At 40.1% G+C, this 26,317-nt stretch overlaps 1 protein-coding gene across 6 annotated transcripts in view; it reads right to left on the bottom strand.

Moving 5' to 3' along the window:
• ARB2A (ARB2 cotranscriptional regulator A) overlaps window positions 1-26,317 on the bottom strand; it is a 298,119-nt gene that overhangs the window by 92,276 nt on the left and 179,526 nt on the right. The gene's annotated exons all lie outside the window — the stretch shown is intronic.

Here is a 26,317-nt window from a genome sequence, read left to right as displayed (position 1 = left end):
TGACCTCACACCAACCTGGTCATCAGCTCGCTCACGTCATAGAATCCTAGAATCCCAGGCTGGAAAGGACCTCAAGTATCATCTGGTCCAACCCTTCAAAGCAAAGCATGACCTGGACTAGATGTTGCAGCATCCTGTCTGGTCAAATCCTAACAGTGACCAACACTGGGGAATCTACCACTTCCCTGGGGAGATAATTCTAATGGCTGGTTGTTCTCATTGTGGAAAATTTCCCTCGTGTCCAGTTGGAATCTTCCCAGAAGTACCTTGTGCCTTTTACCTATCGTTTCCATGGGATTCCTTCCAAAAAGAGAGTCTCCATCTTCTTTGTAGCCATCCTTTAAATACTGGAACATGGTGATAAGGACTCCCCTGAGCCTTCTTTCTCCAGGCTGAACAAGCCCAGCTCTCTCAGCCTTTCCCCACATACTGTCCAGTCTTTGGATCATCTTTGTGGACCTTCTTTGGACCCTCTCCAGCCTGTCATCATCTTTTTTGTACATCAAGGACCAAAAATGAACACAGTATTCCAGGGGTGGCCTGACAAGAGCTTAGTAGAGTGGAACAGTGACAACTTTATCTCTGCTGGTGATGTCCTTGTTGATGTTCCCCAGCCTCCTGTTGGCTTTCTTTGCCACAGCTGCACACTGTTCACTCCTATTGAGCTTGTGCCCTCCAGGACTCCTAGATCCCTTTCCACAGAGCTTCTCCCAGCTGAGAAGATCCCAGCCTGTGCTGCACTCCTGGACTGTGTTTTTCCAGGTGCAAGACTTTACACTTGTCCTTACTGAACTCCATAATGTCCTTGTCAGCCCACTCTTCCAGCCTGTTCAACTCATCCTGCAGAGTGGCTCTCCCTTCCAAAGTGTCCACTTCGCTGCTCAGTTTGGTACCATCAGCAAACTTACTCAGGGCACATTTGATCCCATCACCCAAATCACTTATGAAGACAGGAACTGCATTAGGCCCAATATTGATCCCTGGGGATCCCCAGTAACAACATTTTGCCAGCTGGAAAAGGAGCTGTTCACCACCACATCATTTACTGCTCCAGGAGACCTGTGTGCTACCTGCTCTGCATTGCCCTCAGCATACACTTGCTAGCCAAACACCACAAAACCCTCCAAGTACTTATGACATTAGTCAGAGAGGTGATGCCAGCTAGTGATGAGTCAGCTGAAGAATAATGAATGTAATTTCTTAGCGTAATGAGTGCTGTCATGCCTATGACAATGGATGCTGCACAACAGCACTGAAAAATCCCAGCTTCCCATCTAAGAAGGTGCTCATTTAACACGTGCAGTCCTCCTTTAGTGAAATAACCCAAAGTCTTGTACTCACAAGCCTCAAAGAGAGACTCTAGCATGTTCAGAGCAGTGCATTATTGTCATGGTTGTTAGGAAACGGAGAAAACATCCTGAAAATTTCGGATCAGACACTGCCTTTGGTGGTTGCACCCAGGCTGCCAGACCAGGACTCTGCTGTAGCTATCAGCCAAGCCACACCGGCTGGCTCCTGAAACCAGACTACACCAGTGCACAAGCTGGGATGGCACAGAAAGCACTGGGCAACCTTCCCCTCTCACTATGGGCTGGGGTGAATGCCACTGTACCAGTGGGTAGGATCAGAAGAAATAGCAACCTTGTCCTTGGATGGTATCACAGCCTTGTCCCTTCACCATAGGATCCTCAGGAAGTTAGTCTGGATGCTGCAGGACCATGAAAATCAGCCACCCCTGAACTACAGCACAAGTGATGTGTGCTAAACTCTCTGTGCATACCCTCCAAAGTTCCTGGTGTACTCTTTTTAAGCTAAGAGCTCATCACTCTCAGCTCAAGAAGTCCCAATTCAAACAATAATTCACAGATATTGTGGATGGCAAAAGACACTTTGTGAAAACTGCAAATTCTGGCCCTTGTCAGTAAACATTCAAAATGTTGAAAAACATGGGGTAAGGTAGAAGGCAGTCCCTCTTTCCCACAGCACTTCAACCCTGTTTTGTGTTTTGCATCTACCAAGTGATAAGCTCCTTGAAACAGAACCATTTTCTTTTTGTTTGATCCTGAACACACAGTTGGAAGTTCAAGCATCTAGCACACAGAGAAGCATTCCTATATGCTCTTTGCCTAATTTTAAAGTAAGGTAAATAGAATATACATAATAGCCATTTAGCCAGTAGTTTAGCTGGAGCCACCCCTGGTATTTATTTCCAAACCCTTACACATCACTAGCAAGATATTCCCCATGACCCTCTAATCTCATAAGGTTTATAAGCAACACTAAAACCAAAAGCAACCTTCACTTCTTGCTCCTTTTCCTCCAAAGTCCACTTTGGTGATGAAACCCACCAGGATGGGTTTCCCATGTCTTTATTTCACCACTAGCACCACCACCACTTCCCCAGGGCAGAGCTGGGGTCCTAGTGAGCAAACCCCTACCACGAGCAGTCTGGCTGTATCCCACCACTTCTTGAAAGTCACCACAAATCTGGACCACAATACCAGATATTCACAGCTCCCATCTGCCAGCCTCAATATCTGTGTCTGTCCTCTCATAAAGATGAGAACTCAGTCCCATCTCCAGTGCTTGGACAGATTAGCCCACTCACCAGATGCAGCAACTTGAAGGCTTCTGCACAGTTTGGGAGGGAGACACATCAGTTTATAACATACTTTAGAACCACATGTAGTGCTAAATCACAGTTCAATCTATATGCATGCACTTACAGCCATATAAAGCTCCTTTTAAGCTGCATCAAGAAGCATCATTGCACCAGGACAAATGCCTTATTGGGAGATTACCTCAGCTTAACTAAATTACTTTCTAAATTTATGATTAAACTCACAGAAAGTACAGACAAACCTCACCCTGCTGAACTCATCCTGAGTCTGCCTACTCCTAACACTGGTGCAGCCTTGGAGCAGAGGACCTGAGCTAACTGCTGGAACAAAATCGGCTTCCCTGGTGGAAAGGGAGCAAAGGTTCATGCCAGACTTAAAAGGAAGCTTTCCTGAGCTTAACAACAGCTGTGCTGCCGATGTTTTCAGTTTATTATTTTTTTCCCTCCTGTAACCTTTGTGTGAACTTCCGAAATTAATGGCTTTTGCTTACAAACCTGCGCTCCTACACCAAACAGCCCTGTGAAGCTGGCAGTCCTTCACCCTCACCCCTTGTATTGCTAACCTTAGAGCCCCCCCGCTGATGGGGAGAGAGGTTCAGAAATGAGCAAGCTTGAGCAAAACATTATGAGCAGCCCACAAAACACCCCGGTGCTATGACATGGAGAGACATTGCTCCTGCAGGGGCTTGGACAGCCTAAGCTTCCTCAGCTGCTTGGAGTCCCGCAGATGTCTGAGACACAGGATACCAAAGTGTTCTTATATGTGGATGTTGTGTTTTGGGTCTTAGATACATCATTTGGGATTTTTTATTTTCATCGAACCCCAGACTGGTTTAGGCTGGAAGGGACCTTAAAGCTCATGAAGTTTCAAACCCCTGCCACAGGCAGGGGCCCCTTTCACAACCTGTGCCAGGACCTCACCACCCTCACAGGGAAGAACTGCCTAAGAGCTCATCTCAATCTCCCCTCTGTCAGGTTAAAGCTGTTCCCCCTTGTCCTGTCCCTACAGGCCCTTTTCCAAAGCCCCTCTCCAGCTTTCTTGTAGCCCCTTTAGGCACTGGAGCTGCTCTAAGGTCTACCTGAGCCTTCTCTTTTCCAGGCTGAACAAGCCCAGCTCTCTCAGCCTGTCTCCACATGAGATGTGCTCCAGCTCTTGTAACATGATTGTGGCCCTTCTCTGGGCTCCTCCTCTGTGGTTTCCAGACAGGATCACACTGCATCCCGAGTCAGCTGCCTTGGCTGGTGAAGGCCAAGTGTGAAAACAGTGGCAATAAATCCCACCCAAGCTATTCTTGCAAAATGTGGATAAAGAACATATGTTGCAGTGCTCAGGTTTTATCAGCACACTTTTTCAGCCATAAGCATGTTAAGCAGATCACCTTCAGCATTGGAGAGTGTACTGTTGGGAGAAAAAAGATGTGTGGCCAGCCCTGCACTAGATGTGTATCCCACTCGCTGGTGCTCCACCAACTTCTGCTGAGCATGTGCACGTGTTTTATTTTCCGATGTTGAAGTGTGACCAAACTCCAAAGTTTATGCAAGCAATGAGGGAGCTGGCTGATCCAGCAAGGCTTGGATGGATGAAATATCATTTAGGACTGATGAAACACCTAGTTGTGTACAAAATCATCTACTGCGATGGATAGGTGGCATGCCTGCTGTCTAAAAAGGAATACAGTTTTCCCTTGGTGAATTTTGGGGAAAAAGGCACAGATTTATGATGGGCTGTGTGCATCCCTATGGACACAAAGACACCTCTGAATTGTCTAAGCCGTTTCCACAGAAATGTACAGAGCACATATAGCATCGTTTCAGGTTCATATATTAATGAACCAGAAATTACATTCCCTTTATAGCAAGTGTCCTCTAGCATTCTCCTACCTTAAGGAAAACAGCACTTCAAAATGCTGACAAGAGCAAAGTCTATAAGCCCATCATTTAAATATCTGACAGTAAGCACCAGTAAGAGATAGCGCTAGAAAATGTACACTCAAAAGGCCTCTTTTGCAGGTTCTTAGGAATCTTCCCTGTTTCCTCTTGTTTTCAGTATTTAATTTTCTAAAGCTCTTTAACTTTATTTGAGCACACTGTAGTGGTATAAGACATGTGTATCATGAAAGCCTACTGAAGTTGCAGTCTCATAGCTTCCACAGCATTACTGCCACACCAAATCCATCAATAAAAATGTTTTCACACTCTGTATGTCAAAATTGATTTTACTAACAAGTATGCTATTTCTTCTAAAATGAAAAAATAGTAAGAATGGTCTTTTTATTCCTCTTTTACTTTTTTCCCAATTATGATTTTATCTATTCTAGCCTAATATGGAAGTAAATTGGGAGTGATAGCATGTGGCTGAAATTAACAGATACCAGTCCAATTCTTTAGTAAGCTGGTAACAATTTTATATGAAGCAATGCCAGTAGGAAGTGATGGTGGCCGTGCTGGGAAGCAGGGTCTGCTGTGGAAGCCCAGAGCAGCTGTGACAGTGCAGATTCAGCTGCACGGCTCCACTAACTTATTAAAATTATCTCCTGGAAAATAAAACAGCAAACCCTTCAATGCGTGAGGAGGTCGTTTATTCCTACTTAAAGGATCTGAGTTGAGCCTCCTGATGCAACCTCGAGGAGTGATTTTCACCAGGCATTGGATATAGACCATTAATGCATAGCACAAAGGCTACTGAAAAGCCATCAGCTGGGAACAGCCTTTGGTCACTACTAAACAGGGGGCAGATTTGAACCAGTGACCTAGAAGTGAAAGACTTTGTAATCTGATTACCAATCCCTTGAGCCATCCCATCCTTCCCCTTTTCTTTTTTACTGATAAGAGAAAAAGAGTCTTATTACCTAAGCAACTTTTGTAGCCTGTTAGCAATGCAAAAGCTTTCATTTAGTGCTTAAAAAGGAAAGTCTCATGGGCACGCTTATTAGCCCATCTTAAGCACAGGCTCTGTATTATTTTTCCCTATTAATTTTAAAATAAATGTATTGGTACAAAAGTGTAGCACAATGCTTTTTTTGATAATGATTTACAGTAAAGTTCTTGCTGATTAAAATAGGTGCTGATGAGAAGTTTTTACATAGCTGTGGAGTCAACAGATCCCTCACTGGCAAATGAAGAGACAACATGCTCCTTTTGTCAGCAAATACTCCAAAGGATACAGACACATTACTGAGGTATGGTGTGTACTGCAGATGATAAGCATCTAAATCTCTTGCTTTTCATACATAAATCGTACTTTTAAACAACCATGAAGTTATGTTTTCTTTCTCAGAAGCAGGACATTTTGGTAAGTATTATAGTCCCATTATCAACGATTATTTTCATGCACAAACAGGATCTTCCAAGTATGCCAAGACCCATTTAAACAGGCTTTATAAGAGATGATGAAGCTATTGTTTCTTCTTTTCCTCCTCAATCCCCTTCTCAAGACCCTCAGGAAGAAATCTGGGAGACCTTTTCTGCCAGTTTCCTACCACTTTTTTCCCAGACACTGTGGCCTGCACATTAACGTTGCTTCCTTTGGCTGGAGGTAATAAACGATTAGCTACACCATAGCGGTGCTGTGTTTCTGTTATTGTCTGCTGTACTACACTCAGCCAATGTCTCAAAATTTAATGCGAGTGTATCAGGATCTGAAATTAACTTTTTATAGCCATGAGCAACATGACGCTAGGAGGGGGAAAATCCTATTAGAGCAGTCCTGGCATCTCACTGCTTGTAGACCATTAGCATGCACAAAATAAGATTTCAAATTATCAAATGGTGAATGCAATGAGTTGTTCCATATTGATTAAACATCTTTTTTTTTCTGTTTTTTTGCTTATAAGCTGATAAGCAAAACTAGGTGATGCTTGCTCTTGTTAAATGACAGATACATTACTAAAGATCGCATAGGAGACCAGACCATCCAAGACTACTACATGATTGTACAAAAACAATTAGAAAACCTACATATTTAGAATGAACATGCTATACTGTCCTCTGGATTTATGCAGTAACTTCCAGGAGGATTTTCCAGGAATTTGTATACTCACTGCACTGTTTAAAAATATGTTGCTCAGAACTACAATGGCTCCAAATCACTTTGATATTTGCAAGTGATTATGCCAAACAAAAATACAATACTTTCAATTCACCCCGCACAAAATATAAACCTGTTGTTATACTGCTTGCCTTTCAATGGCCAGGAGTTCTGGTTAGAAGAGTACTTTAGGAGTTTATTAAAAATTATTTTTCCTATGAAAGAAAATCATTAAGTTTCAAACAGATGAAAATTAGAAATTATACATGGAAAAAACTTCAGTTATTTCAAACACCCACCACCTTGACTAACAGGTCATTCGCAGGGATCAGGCAAATGAGCTGTTAAATACACATTTGTGAATACCTGGTGTGAGAAAATTTACACAGAAAGACATATTCAGGCTAAATACCAGGGAGACAGAAAAACAAAATGAACAAAGTGCAAAGATTTGATATAGGGCCCTATCCCAAATCACAGCTTAAGCAATGAATGGTGCTTTAAACCACAGGAATTAATATCTAACTTGAGTGCTGGAATTTCACAGCAGAGAAAAACACCAGCACTCACCCCTCCTTGCAGTGCTTTGCTGACTGCCGGAGACATGGATGAGGTAACAGCAGCACTTGGGTTCTTCACACGGAGCTTGGACATTGTTATTTTGATAGGCTGTCTAATACTGGTATTAATTTTCTGATGTTTGTGAAATGGTCCCTGCTTTCATTAATCTGATTAACCTGACTATTCAAACCTCTTCTGTCAATCCCATTTGAAATAACATTTCTAAAAGAGCAGATGAATGGAAGAAACAGAATTTGGAACAGCAGCTCAGGTGATTTCATGTTTTGTGATCAAGAACCATTTTTCCAGGGGTAATGTGAACGATATGTGTTTTACACATACCACAGATGCACTCTTTAAACTTCCTATTCTTCTTGTCTGCCTGTCTTTCTCTTGACCTTTGCTGGAATAAATCACCCTAACGCCTTCGTACCCTCCCCAACATGTTTCTAACACTGTGCATCATGCTTGCTGGCTGGAAGCACAGCTGCAAGGGATCTAAACCCCATCGCTGGGCAAATGCAGCCTTCTGGCTTTGCCAAGGATGACATTTTGAGTCTTTTTCTGTTAAGAAAAAAATAAATTGCTACTGTATAGGATGCTTTAATTCTATATTTGTTTGTGAGTAGTGGTGACTCCACCCGTTGCATTAACACAAGGGTAAAACGCAAACAACGGCTAACAAGGCAGCCTACAATTTCTTAATAAGAATCTGATTGTTAATTAAAGTGAGATCGCAGAATTCAGCGCAGTTAAGCCTGCGGTCCCAGAAGGAAGCCACAACCGAGGACAAGCAGTGCCCTCTAGTGTCACCGGCTGCTGCGAACCGCCCCCTCCCATCATCCCGTGGGAGCATCCCCACACCCGCGGGCACCCGAGGGAGCGGGCTGTGCGTGCCCACGGGTGTTCTGTACTTACGCATTGCACCGATGCGTGCTGGAGCGCTTGCTGCGCATTCATGGGTGCGCTCATTCATCATCCGTGTCCATGCGTGTGCACACGTATGCGTACACACACATGCACTCGGAGCACGACACGGCCAAGGTGTCTTCACTGTTGGAGGCATCTCAGGGGAAAAAGGAAACATTTCGGCAGGCCGAGCATGAAAGTGGGTGTCGGGAAGCCCAGCAGAATCGCTCACTGTGAAGATGTCTTAACAGGAGCTGCTGAATACACAATATGGGCAGCACGGGCTGAATGGCTAAATTGGAGCGGCCACAACACAGTCAGACAGTTTTGAATCAATCAGAAATTATAATTAAACCTGTAATGAGTGTTTTGACATCTTCCCCCCTTTTTTTGTTAATTGGAGGTTAACGCTATTTAGACCTTATTATGGTCCAGTATCAACAATTTTGTAATATAACTTCTATGCCTTTTAGCAAATTACCTCAAACTTTACTCTCTGGATACAAAATCAGTCCCTCAGCACTCTCAAAAATTTTTCTATACAAAACTTCAGTAGGTGTTTTATTTAACCTGAAATTACAGCAGAGTCATGCCAGGCTTGTTTAATTTTTCATTTTACTGCATAAACATTTGACAAAGAGAGAAAGCTATCTGTTCATCTTGTGAATGATGGTATACGTCATACGTTCATTAGCATTCACGTCTTCCATGAAGTACAGGCAATAAAACATGGAAACAAAGACAAAAGGTATAAAAGAACAATGCAAGATGGAACCAGTTACAGGTGCATGGAAAAAGCCTTGAACATTATAAAAAGACACGTATGAGATGTCAAATAAGCCACTCTCACAATAGCATCAAATAATTAAAAAAATAGTAAAAAACCTGAAGCCTAACAGTGCTGCCCAATTTCATTTGCATAGAAAGTGCAAGCGACTATTTATAAATATATTCAGATCACAAGATGTTTGTATTCTGCTTTCCCATGTAAAGCATTAATAGACTTTTATTCCCATCCTCGCATTTTAAAAAGCAATGTACATAATTGGTCTTTTACAAAAAGATTACAATGCGCATTATAAATTGATTCCTGTTTTAACTTGAAGGCTGCAAATATGCATTAGTTTAGGAGACGGCTGGAAACGCAGCGTTCAGAATGACAGTAGATACGTATTTTAGACACCTTACAGTAACTACTACGGCACAATTGCCCAGGAAACTTTAATTGTGTAAGATTCATTAAGATCTCTAAATGGCACGCTGAGGCTTAATATGAGAACGTGGCCATAAAAAACAGATTTGGAGTTTTTGTCATTAGATTTTAGCATTAATTTAGTGCTCTGAAAAAGTTACCAACAGCAACTGAGATAATTCAGCTGCATTTTACAGCAGATGCTGTGTCTGTGGCTGCTATCAGTGAACGTTTTTTTTCTCTAGGAGACTTGCAGTGCTGCCGCCCAGGGAACCCATCCCAAACCCTGGCAACAGTTCAGCGCAGCACAAAGTGGTCTGGAGCTGGGAGTTTTAGGGTTATATACTGCAGTTATATATTGCAGGATTTGGGAAATTCTCTTATTATTTTCCGTTTCTCACACAAAAATGCTAATGGCTATTTCAAGGAAAAGAAGACAAGGTTGCTTGCCGCAGCACCGCTTGATCCCTCGTGCCCAAGGATGTCAGCCTGCTGCAGAAGATGTGACACGGGGTTACACTTTCGGCTGGCCGACAGAAGATAATTTTGCAGAGGAAAGCGGTTGCTATTTACCACCATTCAGCATTCGAGGCCAGGCTTTGGCGGGCCATGATGACACCAGCGAAAGAAAAGAGGGACCTGAAGACTAACATCCCTTCGGCATCCCTCATTATCTCCCCACTGCAAAGAGCGTTAAAATCAAAACAGAGGGTTTTTTTTTATGGGGTGGTGGCGGGGGGGGGGGGGCTTGTGGGGGGGGGTGTGGACCTGGGCACTTCTGCTGTTTCAAGCATGCGGCTGAGCAGGAAAGGGAGGACAGGGACGTGCAAGGGCACGCACCGGGCGTTTGCTGCTGACAGGCTGGGAAGTTTCACTTGGGATACATCTGGGTGGAAGAGGAGTGATTGAAGGGGAGTGTGTTGATGTGTGAGAGAGGTCAGGGGGAAAAGGAGGACTGAAACACACCTCCTGCATTACCAGCATCAGTGGTTCTTTGATGCTATAGAAATTACTGTGCTAAAACTTATTAAGGATTTTATACCAATCATACATACTACGTGTGGTTGAGTATGAAGATGTATGCGGGAAGGGGGACGCACAGAACTGCACACTGTGGCATATGCCTGTGTGAGCTTGGCTCACCAAATGCAGGCGGATGCTTTTTCCTATGGGATGCACCTCCTGAACTACACAATTTAGAAATGTTTGTTTAAACCGCAAAAACTTTAGTATGCATGAAAGAGAAGCAGAAGGCAGAAAGATTTTTCTTTTCTTTCAAAATAAGGTATCTTGAGGAATGTGCATTATATAGCTTATTTTAATTTTGTACAGTTACAAACTATAGACTTGCTATCACTTTCCACAGATTCATGTGAATTTACCAAATATAGTGGCATTGCAATTTCAAATTTATTTTTTTTCTATAGCACTTGCTTCACAATTAGAGTAAAAAACTTCACTTAAGATTGTACTTAGCAGAATGCTGCAAAATATAAAAATGTATTGAGTACATACAAAAGAAGTACAATCCAAAGCAATGCAAATAATAACTTACATCATTATTTTGATGTAAGTACACCAAATTATGGCATCAATTATTGCCATGCAACAAAAATCAATTTTGTCCAGCCGAATAAGGATTTAGCCTCTGTTTAAATATGACAATTGCATTTGTATTTCTTTTTTCTTGGAGAAAGATAGGTGGTGAGAAGCAACACGAGAGTCTGCAGAGCAGAATGGTTCTAATTGTTTTGTCTTTATTATGCACTATTCCTATGAACACTACCACCCATTACCCTTTCAGCAATAGAGCAGGGCTCAAAAGGGTGACCCCACTAAATCTGGTGCTAAGCAGCCTGTATTGCACCCAGAGCAGCCTCTCCTCAAAATACAAATGTGATAGAAAATCAGCATTTCTGGAGCGAGACGGGCAGGCTCTATGAATTCCCTGCTCTGACTGCTGCACCAGATCACAAGTGGTGAGGGGTTCTTGATCATGTCTTTGTTGTTTAAATGCCCTTTTTAACTTAAAAAAAAAAAAAAAAGGAAAAGAGATTTAGCATAAATAAACTTTAATGTCTTTAAAAAAATGCACTAGAGTATCTTGCATGTGATGGACAATTGCCAGTAAGATCATCAAAAGGTTTTGAGTGAAGGGCAGATACCACGTATATATGATGCACAGAGAGTAAAAATGTTTAGGTGAGAATGAAGTAGCTTAAAACACTTAATTGCCACATGGTATCTGTCACACTAGCAGTACCTGGACTTTGAAAAGATCTCCCTAGTAAACCAGCAAAAAACCACCTTGTATCTTCAGCAACACGCTTATAAAATGAAAATGCCTCAGTGACAAGGAAGACAGATGACACTTCAGACATCGTCTGTAATTTTTCCGGTTTCTGAGCACTACGGTTTTAGAAAATAGAAATAAAAATAAGTACAGACTTTGGAATTTTATTCTATACGAACTTACTTGGAAAACATCAATCCTGTGGCAAAAAATGTCACTTTTTTTTTGCCATGGAAGTTGTATTTTTCACAGGAAAACTTAAAAGTACAGGTTTTCAACATTGTGCTGTTCTATTCTAGTCAGACCTTATCAGCAAAAGGAGTTACTCGTATTCCTCATGCCCAGCAATCAAGCAATTATTAAATCCATTCAAAACACTTATTTCAACACATCCAGAATATCACTTGGGGCTGCAAGTATCTGCTGAAAAAAATCTCTCTATACAACATCCATGGAGGAGGGTATCAGAGAGTCTTGCAAGCACCTATATACATCTTCATCATGTTTTCCTTAGGCATATGCTTTGTTTCACAGCACATGGTGATGCATGCAACGGATACTCTTTCCTGGAGAGTATTTCTACCTGAAGTAAGAGATTAGATTTCTTTTCTTCATTTTAATTGCTTATAAACAATCATGTCCCAACCTTTCTTTTCCAAAACTGAAGCTGTTTGCAAAAGATCTCTTTCACTACCAGAAATTTTTTGGGTCATCTTGCCCTGCACAGTTCACGCACATAAGCAAGTCCAGCATTTTAATTCAGCTGAATAACACAGATAATGGGCTGCTACAAGATATTCTTTTTTTAAATTTCTTTTATTTCAGAACTGAAGCCAAGTTCCAATCCCCACTTAAGAGATTAGCTCATATTTAGCCCTAGCCCATCTTCTATGTTCTTTGAATCAGATATCAGGAAAAGACAGCTTAAAATAAGTGAAAAGTGTTGCGGATGCACAATCTGTGCACAATGCAGTCACACAATATATATAACACTTGCATAGGATATTGCTATGTATAACGAAATAGTTATCGGTATAAATATCCACTGATTTCATTTATATACTGGAACAAAAAATAACAGATTTCCAGTTACTACCCAACTTTTTTCCCCCCTGCAGATTTTTGAAATCTGTATTTGCATGTTCATCCTTTATCCTACGGAAAGCTCAGAATTCATCATAGATGCAAAAATCAGAAAAGATCCTCTGTACCAATAGGTCAACACATTCTTTTGCAATTTTAATAATGGCCTGTCCTGTTACATTTGTTATTCATATAGAATAAGGATAGACAATTTTTAGGTATTATACAGCTTTCTTCTGGAATATTAGCTTTGTGGCTTTGAGAGGCCATTTTCTAAAGATCCTAATAGTCAAATGACATCTTGGGAAATGCTACATTCTCACTGCATTTGCATGATAATGAAGATGAAATTTCATATATGCTACCTGAATTATACTTATCTAAGTTTTGTTTTACTGAATGACCAAAGGACTATGTTCCCTAAGCCAAAGTATCACAATACAATGCAATACATTATTGCTTCTGTGAAAGACATGAAACTATAATCCAAGCGATAAAAAGCCTGCCTGTGTAATGTATGTTATTGTGTTAATATGATCTCAGCTGCGTATCTCTGAATACTTATTTCCTTCAAAGAAAATTCTACAGCATCTGCAAAAATATCTATAGTAAATTTAAAAAAAATGATGAAGGAATGGCTTTGTGATGTTCAGTGCTCTGTAGGACAGGAGCTCTTATCATTTGTTCTTCACCAACGTGCAGTACTATCATGCACCCGGTAAAGTTCACATCTGAGCTTATTTACTAGATACAAGCCACCTTGTGAGTATAACCACATTTCACCTCTGCATGCAGGAGAGTCTATGTGTCAATTTTCTGACCGCAAAAATAAGTTTAGTGAACAATAATGTTGGGCATCTTTCCCATGATGAGGCATGTAGGCAGATGTCTGGTGCTCAGAAATCACAGTAGTGGATTTCAGAGCTCTTGCATATGGGTTGTTATTATAGCAGACATTGAGAACCTCCATCCCCTGCAAGGGTGAGCCAAGAACCTGGCTGCCAAAACTGGGTTTGGACCCCTGACACACAGCGTAAGTAACAACAAAGGCATTGTAAGGAAGTATTTGTCCTCTCTGATCAACACATTGCTGATCAATCATCGGTCTGCTCAGCAATTTACCTGCCTGGTTCACTTTGAAGTACACCTCTAGAAAACCAATACCCAGCTACAGTTTTATTTCGAAGATGCCACCTTAAAATATTTTTGTAAGACTGCATGAAATTCAATATAAATCATGCCTGTTACAAACTGGCAACATTAATCCAAGCAAAGACACCAGCACGTACAGTTTTAGATTAAGTCCCACTTGTGAACTGCTTGAAGAGAGAATAGTTTGATTTTTGCTGGAAGCTACAGGCTTTTTAAGAATAAAAACCAAAACAAACAAAACCCAAAACAGCATGAAATAAATGGTGTACATAATGGTGATTTTAGTTAATACAGATTTTCAGTAAACTCTAGTCTATGCTGTGTTATAAGAAAAACATCCAAATGAAAAAAAAACAACAAACCCAAAAACCTTATCCTGGAGAAAAAGAAAAAAAAAAATAAAAGAAAAGGCCTATACTCAAAGGAACAGCTGAATAAAATTGAGACATCTGCAGTAAAGTTTTCTCTTCTCCCTAGAATGTTTGAGATGAACTCAGTGTAACACTGCGTTCCAAGAAAAGACAGGGTGATCAATGCAGGAGCACATCAGGCTCCCTTGGACAGGCCAATCAATGCAAGAAAGAACCTTGCCCAGGGCCTTATGCAAATAGAAGCACGTCCTGCAACCCGGGGAGGGAACATGCGCAATAGATCAATGGCATCTGAAAAACCTTACCGCTATATCAGCCTCAGACAGTAAATATATAATGATGAATCCCTCACGTTCTAGCTGTGAACTCTTTAAACTGGGTTATTTTCAACAGCTGGTTTAAAGAAATCTGACGTGGCTATAGACAGCAGTGGCAGAGAAGTGAAATATGATTACTGAGGGTTAAATTAACAATTCGTTTGGGTTTTTTTTTTAAGACTAAGAAAACATACTCTGTACTTTTAACAGTTTGTAAAACACTGGAAGTAATGTGCCCGCTGGGGTAGGCACCGAGAGGGCTGAGGCTGGGGTTCTGTGTTGTTATTTTGGTATTTTGAGCTTTTATCCTGAAATCTGCTAAGTAAAGTCCTCAGTGATGTAGGAAATAAATAAAAGTTTTAGCATTTGTAGGACTACAATACCAGAGACCTAATATCAGAATCATCACTTTTTTTGATTGAAATTTGTTCTGCCAAAGAATATTGTATTTTTTATACCCTTGACTATTTTACACTTATGTTTTAAAGGAATTCAAGAAAACACTTAGGCTCTTAGGCAAAGCAACTGGCACTTAACATTAAAACTTCAAAAGCACTTCTAAATTGTAATAAAACTTGGTATGATCCACAAAGCAATATTCATGACCACAGGACCCTACAGGTTCACCAACTACTTGGTAACTATGTCAAAATCGCTAAAATAACATGTCTTCCCATGGAGACTTGTGGGGAATGATTTCCTAAACATTATTCATCATCTGTCCTGGAAAAGGGATGGGAAAGAAAGGAGGATGACAATGGAACAAGAAAGAAAGCCTGCGAAAACTTGTCCTCTGAAGAAATTCTGCTTCTAAAGAACACGAGGATCTTCTAACTTCATAGCACAAAGGCATAATACTCCTGTCAGATGATTAGAGACAAGCCAGGACAAAATAGGATCCACATATTGACAAGGAAATGAAATGCCTTGGCTTAATCAAGCTTGTATAAACCTCATGCATTTTATATCCTAACACTGGGACTCACATTTAATTTGCCCTGGAAAATGGAAAAGAGAAAAATAACTAATTAAACTATTTATTTTTCATGTATTTATGAGAAAATACAACTCCAACATTTTGAAACTTTTCATTAAAATCTCAGTTCAGTTCTGCAGTGTTTAAAGCACATTTTTCTCAATGAATATGAGTGTAAAACCTACTTACACATTTTTACTTTATATCACATTAAAGCAAAGCCCTTAAATAGGATTATTTTAACATTTAAACACTGGTAGCCATGCCATTATTAATATTAAAATACCTCACTAATATACTGAAAGAGCTATGTAACATATCTTCACTAGATTAAAGAAAGGAAAGTTCTAAGATAAAATGCAAATTCCAGCTGCTTCTTACACTGCCACAGTCTGAGAGCTCTCTTCACCAGAGTATGTTCGGATTCCTTTTACTCCACCTGGATTTGCAGTGCCTAATATATTAATAACTTGTAGCTCCCCTGGTTGATCCACTAAACCAGGTCTTAAAGTCTTATAAAATCTCTACCATTCCACACAGAAGCCCTACATATACTTTTCACCATAATTAACATTTAAATTAACAGTAACACAATACACTTGTGCAGTCTTATTGGCATATGATCATGTCAGAGAAGAAGTATGAATTAATAGTGAGACTTCCTTTATTTATTTTTTCCCTCACTAAAAACTCCCCAAACACAATAAAACCAGAATTCAAATATTTCAGATAAAATCAGCTAAAAGCACCACAAGACCTGTCAGGGAATAAAATGTTTGATTTTTCCACTTTCTTCATTGTGTAAGCAAATCCTAAACTCCCACTTTTCTTTATTATCGTTATATATACATTCAAAAGAAATTGTATCTCTTTAGACTGTGATGCTATCATATGTTTTAAAATCTTCAGTATTAAACTGCACTCCAAACCAATCTCGAGAGATAAGGAACAACCTACAGAGTTAAATAAAATGCCAGGGTTTTCCATATTGCACCTGCTGGGGAAAAAAAACCCAGCCCCAAACCAACAGTACTCATGTTGTCTGAACCTCCAGTCAGTCCAACACAGGTCCATTTACAGATGCAACAACCGTATCTGCATAAAGTGATTTTGTAAATATTTCGTTTTCCTGTCCTGATGTACCATTGTCAGAAAAGAGGCATCTGCAGCAGATGAGGGACACTGACAGGCACCTGCTGGTGAGATGCAGAAACAGGTGGATTAAACAAAATGAAAATGAAGAAGTAAATTCATAGAAGATTTTACAAGATTAAGAAGGCAAAGTGTTCTTAGGATCAGCTCGGATGGCGTGAAGAGCTAGTAAATCTGTCCAGAAAAGCAGGAGATGAGGATGTTTTATTTACGCAGCAGGACTCAGGGGCAGGACAGCATGTGTACTAATATCTTGTATATCAGCATCACATAGACCCATACACGACAAGGGGGAATGGCTTTAACCTGACAGAGGGAAGACTGAGATGAGCTCTTAGGCAGAAGTTCTTCCCTGTGAGACTGGTAAGGCCCTGGCACAGGGTGCCCAGAGAAGCTGCGGCTGCCCTATCCCTGCCAGTGTTCAAGGCCAGGTTGGATGGGGCTTGGAGTAACCTGGCCTAGTAAAAGGTGTCCCTGCCCACAGCAGGGGGTTGGAACTGTATGATCTTAAGGTCTCTTTCAACCCAAACTATTCTGTGATTCTATGATTCTGTGATTTCAGTGATTAACTTCGGAAGGTCAAAAAAGACTGAAAATGGACTGAAATCAGAGGAGTGGAGATAAGGCAACAGTGTGCAGTGTCAGTTACTTAGAGGTTCAGGATATAAGTGTCTGGAAGAGCTCTAATGAGTATGAGATAGTTCAGGCAGAAAACAGAGGTGCATATCTAGAGATGAAAACCTGTAACTTCTGGGAAGTTTGTGCAGCCAGTGAGGAAACTAGTAGGCAATAAACTATGGAAAACAAATTGTCCTGGGTCCTGGAGTTAACTGTTGGGATCAACGGTGTACTCTACACATTTTAAGGAGATGGCTGCATGCAGACTTTTCCCCTTCAGCTTTGATAGGCTCTAGGGCTGAAGTTTATCCATACAACTGAAAGGATGAGTGATGTGTTCTTTGAACACGATCCTGTGCTTTGGCTATTTTTTTCTTTTTCCTTTCAAAGCTAGAATTTGAAATGAAAAATAAACTGAGCGATATAAGTATACTGTCTCACAGAATTCAACACAGTTGAAACAATGCAGGAAAGAATACTAATACAAAGGAATTTATTGAGCCAGAAGGAAGTTTCTCATCAGATATAGGGATAGATGCCAAATATGGTTTTATTTAACATCTTCATTAATGATCTGGAATTAATTAAATTTGCAGGTGACATTAAAGTGGAAGAAACTGCCAAGAGAAGTAAGGCATGAAAGAAATTCAAAACAAGCTTCCAAGATTCACAGGCCTGTAGCATAGAAGGGAGTGTTTCGACAATCTAGTTTGTCATCCTGTGCAACAAGGGCCACAATGTAGTTAGGTCTAATTTGGAAGAATGTGAAATAATACTACTGGGGGGGAAGTCATCACTACATTCAGTGCCACTGTGGAAAGGGAAGCTGAGACCCCTAAAATACTCTGAGGGGTGCATGAACATTAGCAGGTACCAAATTCAAATAAACTTTTGGGGAAAAAAAGATAAAAATCTAGCACTGTTTTGGCTGTATTGAGCAGAATATTTATTACATAGTTGAGCAAAAGTACTGAAGTTCATCTTGAGCTAATTATAGCTACTGTACTTAAAATATGGAGATCAAATCTCAGCATACTACCAGAGAAATGTTGACAAATAGTACTGAATTCAGACATACCAAGTCAAAAAAGAAGAAGCCCTAGTTGTATATATTTGGGGCATCAGGAGGATGGGAGTACAAGAACAATTGCTAAAGATCAGGAAGTTCTTCATACTGAAATCTAAAAATAAATGTTCATCATGTAGTGCATGGAACTTAAAACAATGCAAAGAAATTACAAAAATACACCACTAGCGAGAGAATGCAACTCCAGAAAACCCTCACAAAGAAATGCAGGAAGTGCTGTGCCTTCAACCTTCAAACTCCTTCGGATACACACATGTATTGCCGAGTAACTGGATCTCCAAGTAACCCTACCTTTTACCTATCTCCAGTTCTTTGTTCATTTTATAATTAGCATTTCAACTTTGGTGTGAAACTAGAAAATTAATATGAAGGGACCAATGAGATGCTAAGTGAGGATGGGTAGTGCTCGCAATTAGTACTCAGTGTATCATTTCCAGTCCATGAAACACTGCCCTTCTCCTGTTGGAAGAAGTGGGGAAGAGGCACTCAGACCACGAACTGAGCTGAGTGAAGCATGAGATACTACATTAGCAAATGATTAAGAGGAAGCAAAAAGTAATGAGGCTGAGCAAGCTGTCTAGAACAAGGTAATGAGGAGGGATGAATATTCCAACTCTGAGCCTGTTCTGGAAGTGGCCAATGCTTGGGCTTTCATTGTAGCCATCATCTTATCCACCAGCAAGGCTGAGAGGGCAGGGGATGAAATAAGGAAGGGGGTGCCTACTCTCCCTAATTTAAACTAAAACACTAAAGAATGAAAAAGGACATGCAGCTGTGGTACTCTTGAACTGCTTGGTAATCATTCATCATCTCTCTGTCTCTTCCTGTTACATGATCCTTCCAGACTGCAGGCTCTTCAAGACAAGGAACTACTATGCAATTGCTACCGCAGTGCAAATAGATAATAACGATGAATGGTAGCAAGTGAAATAATGATGACAATGTACCCTTGTCAGCTTATTTATTTAGGCTGACAGGACCTAAAATGTTTATCTGCTCTGTGTTAAAATGGGCAGTATATGCATATAAATACATGTATGTATCTAATATTAATACATGTATGTGTAAATATATATATAAAAATATATAAAATCATAGAATGGTTCCAACCCCTTGCCATAGGGACACCTTCCACTAGACCAGGTTGTTCCAAGCCCTGTTGAACCTGGCCTTGAACACTGCCAGGGATGGGGCAGCCACAGCTTCTCTGTGCATCCTGTGTCAGGGTCTCACCACCCTCATAAGGAAGAACTTCTGCCTAAGATTTCATCGCAGTCTCCCCTCTGTCAGGTTAAAGCCGTTACCTACACATACCTTTTTTATGTATGTATCAGTGAAAGTCAAATGCAATCAGTAAGTTGCTCCCAGTACAGCAGGCAATGACATGTATTAAGATCTTCACTATTTTTTGCTCAATAAATCATCGTATTTCCTTACTGCTGCAGCCCCTCACTGCAGGATCTGTGATCCCTGTTGCTTCCTACTGCAAGCTGGAGCTTGTGCATTTTGAAAAACATTAGCAGAAATGAATTCACTACTTCCAAAAACAAGTAAGGAGGGAAAAGAGTTATTTACAAACACTGGTGCTTAGGGGTTTGACCTGGTTTTGGTTCAAACTGTGCTTCTAGCAGCGTTAGCCTGGACTCAGTGAGGTGCTGAGTCCAGAAAAAATGATCCAAACTAGGTCCAATTGCTTGTGGCTGAACATACTAGCTTTCCTAGGAACCCAGACTCCTGGGTCTCTAAGGACCAGTGGTCCTACCTGATTGCTCAGGTAACCCTCGCCATTATGGTCATGTGCAGGTCATACTGGGTAGCAGCTTTGCCCTGGTCCTCCTGTTCCCAAACAGTCCTTCCTCATCCAATGGTGAGAAAGCTAATTCCACCCTAAATTTATTCATGACCAGGTTTAATCCATTTGTTCCTGTGCCAACATTGTTCTTTGGCTTACATGGTTCTCCCTCCCTGCTGTTTACTCTCTCAATGTATTTGCAGAGTGCTATCAATCCCTCTAAGCTTTGCTTCACCAGGCTGAACAAGCCATGCTTTTAAACTGCTTCTGTAGCAACGACAGAATAGATGCCGATCCTTCTTTTTCCTCAATAGCTTCCAAAGTTAATATAAGAGCATTAGCAGATTACACAGCTCTTATTAAGACTCATAAACCTAGAGGGTGTTGTGTACTGTTTCTACAGCTATATTGATTCTGATGCTCACAGCAGGTAGGACATCGCCATGTGGCACCACATCACATCTGAGTATCCTTCACCATGCCTAGTAAAATAGGCTCTCCATTGCTCTGAGCCTACTGACACCTCTTCCCTCCTATCTCTTCTGGACTGAGTTAATCTTCCCAAATATCTCAAATTGTCTCCGATTAATCTCACTAGCATGCTGGCTGGCACTTGTATTTTCCTTCCTGGGATACAAAGAGCAAACAAATCACAGGACCTTGTCTGGCTCTTTAGTTGTGTTATCGGGTCATTCACTTACAGGAATCAGCAGTGAAGCATCATATCCAAGGGCCTCTCCATCCCTGCTGTTCCCTGTCGATGAGATCACTCATCATGCACAAATGCAGAAGGCTAGCCAGGCAGCACTTAACTGTAATGAAGTTTGTATTATATCCTTTTATTTTTACTTCTAATACCAACAGTGACTTTACCACTTCATGCCAGGAGCCAGTTTCATTAGTGCATACTTACTTTGTGTGCCCATGTTTGTAACAGAAATAGTAAAATAAATCGGCCCCAAGGCAAGTGACCCTAGTCCTGTCCAACCCTTTCTACACAGCCTATTGCTGTTTCTCCATTAGCTCCTCTTGCCCATCCTCATTTCGCATTTGACCTTTTCCAGATGAATTAGCATTTTTCCAAGAAGCACAATGAAGTACAGCTGAAATAAATAACCAAATGGAATTAAGACCCATTTTTACTTTTCGATTTATTTTTTCCGAGTGTCGTTACTTCGGTCAGACCTGACTCGAGATGATGCTAGTGTAAGTGTGCAACCCAGAACAAGGTGAAACCTAAAGCAGGTACAGTTGGGTGAGATGATTTGTCCAAAGACTGGACATATAACCAAGTCCCTATAAAGCTGCAAGACTGCATCCTTTACTGGCTTCCCAAGTGTCATTCAGCATTTAAAGTATGTCTTCTTTTTAGATTTTTTTTTTAATAGTTTAATGCTCACAAACCCTTGAAGCACAGTGATATTTTGCTTTAATCCTTCACAGTACGGATCTTGGTCACCGAGGTGTTTTGCTTCTCTGTTTTCTACTTCCATCTCTCTCTTCCTACAACCATCACAGATCTTGTGTTATTTCTGCCACACATAAGTAGATATATTTCAATTTAATACGTCAGCCAGCGGAATTAAAAGTTGTATATCCCCAGTACCCGCTCTACACTCATCACTTCTTGAGCCAAACTAAATATAAAAAAGAACTAGACAGATATATTTATTTAAGTATATAAATAAAAACCCAAATATAAAACCCCACTCAATCTGAAATTTCAGGAAATTAAATTAACAAAAAGCTAATGACAGGTTCAAAGCCCAGTCATTAAGGCTCTTAAATTGCTTTTTGCCTGTGCCAGAACACTGATGCAGCCTCAGAGACTCCCAGGTAGCTCAGCAGGTGTCTGCTCATCATTGTTATTATTATGGCACCTATCAGCATTAGCCAGGGTCAGGTCCTCGCTGCACTCGGGACAATGCAACGAAATGAAGTGGCAGTGTATTGCAGAGCATATCTCAAAATGATGGACCTGAAATTATTTCAAATGGACAAAATTGGCTGATTTTGATGGAATTAGGACGCTACAGTGGATACAGTAATTTGAACAGAGTGTTTTAAGGGCTCTCATTTTAACAAAGATGCCTAAAAATACACACACACAGACATGCTTTTATCTACACCTTTGTGCAAATTGTCAATATATACATCCAACATCTTAGCCAACAAAGACCATAATGAATAGTTTCTCATCTGCTCAAAGACAATGAACCTACTTTCCTTCTCCTAACTTAATTATATTACATTCCCCAGTGCACTTTGTATTTTTACAGCAGTGTGAATACTGTAAGTTGGAGATACCACTACTGATTCTCACAATTTTCTCACGATTCCCATGTTATTTGTTGTTTTTTTCTTTTTTTAAAACATATTAAACTAAAATTAAAACAAAAAAGCTACACTTCTGGTTTGTAAGGTGCTGAGGAAACCCTTGAAAACTCAAAACCTTATGTCTCACGAATATAGGAGGCAAGCAGGAGAAATCCTGACAAAATCTCAGGGTACTGAATACCTAATTGACAATTTTGAAAGCTTAGATTTAACAATTCTTCTTGTGATTCCGAAATGAGTGGTTGTCATGTGTTTTCTACAGTGATGGACACAGCTAGTTTTACATGTCACCCAGCATCCTAGGACCACCCTTTCCATCCCCTCTATACACAGCCAGGCCCAGCCCTCAGGTAGGCATGGGGACACACATTATCTTTTCTCCTGCATGGGTCTTTCATGCAGGCAATGACAAGGGAAAACATTCTTTTTAAAGCAAAATAATTGTAAACCCACAAAGTTTGGCAGAAAAACCTCAAAGGAGGCGTTGTACCAGAAACTTATTTTCTGTAAACTAAATATAAAATTGACTCCAGTCAACTTGAAATTCTCACTTTCTGTTAAATTTCATAAAATTATTATGAGCTAAGAGTTGGGAAAGTTCCACAATTTGCCATCAACTACAGCAAGCTGCTTCTGAAAATAAATCTCCGACTCCACCGCGTAAGGGATAACAGAAGTAAGAAGCTGAGACGTGTTCATGAATCATGGCTTGAGTTTTTCCAAATCGGTAATTAGCAGAACTCAGTGACCCAACAACTATTTTTAGTGCTGTGTATTCACAAAGTAATTTAGGTATGGATATTATTAGATGAACATTTAATTTCAAACTTCAATTACACAAAGTTTTAATTACTAAATATCAAGATACATTTTAGCATATGGCTTATGATTAACATGTATAATCCAAGCTATAAACAATACAACTAATTACATTTATTGGTGGAACTTTACTCCACACACATGTTCAATCACTTTCAATTATTCCCCTAGTAATCTGTGACCCAACAAGGTACAGAAATTGTGTGCCTACGTTGTAGTAACCGGGTAAACAGTTTCTGTGCATTCAAGCACGATATTACAGACCTGTTTTTCTTAACATCTCACAATGGCAGACATGCAAAAACGTAGAGTAAAAAGCTGTGAAGACCAATAAAAATGTTAGATGCTGTAGCATGTATTTAAAAACTGCATCTAAGTTTTACTGGTTGGTTTAATGATGAACTTCCAAACCATAGCCTGATTTTTACAGTGAGGCGGAATTTGGAATGAAGACCAGGTTTGGCCACCAAAGGTTTGTAAACAAAATTTCTCCTCCTTTTACACCAATTTTGCATGTGATGGTACAAATAACCACAGTGAAGTCTTTGCTTAATATCAGGTTTCTCTGCTTTGTGCCAGGACATCAGGTTTTCACAGAGAGCCCCATGCCATGACAAGGTGGTGAGCTGGGGATCTGTGTGATCCAGATGACTGCAAAGGACAGACATTGCAGCAAGGCAAATTTAGAAGATATTCACTGAAAAAGCAAATGATTTTTTACTTTTTTTTTTCTTGTTTTCTTTTTCCCTGTAGGCACAATAAAATGCAAAGGGACTAAGCAGAAACATTCACTCTAAATTAAACCCATATGCTCCAAGCTGCTCTCCTGTAAGAGGCATGGACGAATAAGGAGCTGTTGTGCAACAGGTCTCCATTATGACTGTAACCTACAATTTTATGAATCAGTTGACCCAAAATTCTTGCATAGCAAGTATAGAGGTGGTACAGTAGCTACATGGCATAGCTGCTCTATCACCTTCATCATCTCCCCCACACAAAGCAGGAAAGAAAGTGAAGTGATTGAATATGTATTTCTCGTAAGACAGTAATTGGCCATCAGTTGCTTCTTTTCATCTTTTTGAGCTCTTTGCAACTGCTAAGTGCCATATGGATATAAAGTTGAAGTGAAAGGAGATCATAACAAAATAAAATATTAAAAAATAGTACTGCAATAAAATAGCTCAGGGTTTATTTCAATGATATCTGCTACAGTGTATGTAATGTTTCATCACACTGCTTTCAGTGGAGAGCTCAGATATCAAACCATCTCTACAAAAACCAGGTGCTAACATATTTTGATTTTTATTTTTTCATTTTAAAAAACAATTGGGCTACATTAAATATACTTTTCAGGTCTGTTTTTGCATGACAGATATGTCATGTGCCAATGGTTATATATTATATTCTTCCTCTCAGGCATGCATCTCCTGCAGAGACAGCAGACTACAGAAGCTGACCCTTACTGAGACCATCTTGTCTCTCTGACAAAGCTCCTTTTTAACTTCTCATTTACTGGTTGCTTCCTGTGATGGATAAAAACTTTAGCTCAGCTTGTGATAATTTCACAGGCCCTGAGCACCCTGACCCTGGAAGCCCCAGGGTCAAAAGTCAAGTCTTGTTCTGAAACATCTGTGTGCTTCATATTAAAGTAGAACAAAAGTGAAGGAATATCCACCAGTGTGACAAGAGAAACAGGCAAAATGGGAATGACACGTTGGTCATCTGTTACCCATGCCACCTCAAGCCATTGACTGAAATGTGACGGAAAAACTCTCCAAGCCTCCTTTGAATAAGTACTTTGTTTAGGAAACACTGAGAAAAGTCTCCAGTTGATTTTTATTCCTGCCTTGTGCTAAGCATATGTATTTGTAGGCATCCAGCAACCCAAGTAATGTGTCTTTATGAAACCAACAGAAATTCTGCTAACGCTTCATTTTGGACAGACAAGGCACACCACAATAACCTTGACTGAAACACACAGGGGAGCTGAAAATCACAGCTGAGGAAAACCAAGACAGAGGAGATGCTCCCTACCCTTCACTGCATCCAAGGAGCAACAGACACCTGCAAATGTAACCCACTTCTTGCCCAAAGTTGTGGTTATAGAAGGAATTATTCATCTTCACTAATTTGGTCTCTTGAAAATTTAGTTTTGAGACTATTTATTGACCTGATAATAAATTACTGTGGAACATGATCAGCTTAACTGTTCTCAAGTCTCAAATCTGGGTATGTCATACATATTTTAAAAATACTCTTCTAGAAGCAGAAGGAAAATCAAAATCACCTTAATCTCTACTAATGAAAAAGGCTAACAAAAATCTTCAGTTCTAAAAATAATACAAGTGGTCCTGCTCTGGATTCTTCTTGTTACTTAGAGTAGCACATGATATAAACCAAAATACTCATGAATGCTTTTTCTTAACTAAGGCATTCATCTTACATTCAGGAAGGAACTACATTACTGACTTTCAGTTAGACTAAACTAATGTGTTACAGACAAAAGATGAACACGCACACCTGCTGCTTCCTGTGTCTATAAAACCAATGGCAATGTTCTGCAATTTATGTTTCCACAATTAACAGGACTCCTTTTTTTTTTTTTTTTTTTTTCAGTTTACTTCAATAAAACTGGAAACTAAACTGGAAACTAAACTAAACCAAAACTAAACTAAAAACTAAACTAAAACCAAATAAAATAAAATAAAATAAAATAAAATGCTGGTTTAACACCCTGCTTACACCAGCATTTCACAGTTAAGTGAGGAGACTACAACTGCACTCCAAGAATGGTATACACGTTCAACAGGCAACTTTGCATACTATATGGGGTCAACACATATGCCTATAGAGAAAAGGGTGAAAGACTAACAAATTGGATGTTCCGCAGTCCCAGCATCAGGGATAGGGCAGTTTCACACCAAGCAGAGTCCTCCCCAGCCTACATCACTGCAGGGTTTATCCAAGCCTAATAAACAGTTAAAAAAGTCTTCCCAGCAACTTCTACAGAC

The sequence above is a fragment of the Lathamus discolor genome, chromosome Z (genome assembly GCF_037157495.1).
Source record: "Lathamus discolor isolate bLatDis1 chromosome Z, bLatDis1.hap1, whole genome shotgun sequence".
NCBI lineage: Eukaryota > Metazoa > Chordata > Aves > Psittaciformes > Psittacidae > Lathamus > Lathamus discolor.
The sequence above is the reverse complement of the archived record's forward strand: the minus strand, read 5'-3'. Positions and strand labels throughout refer to the sequence as shown.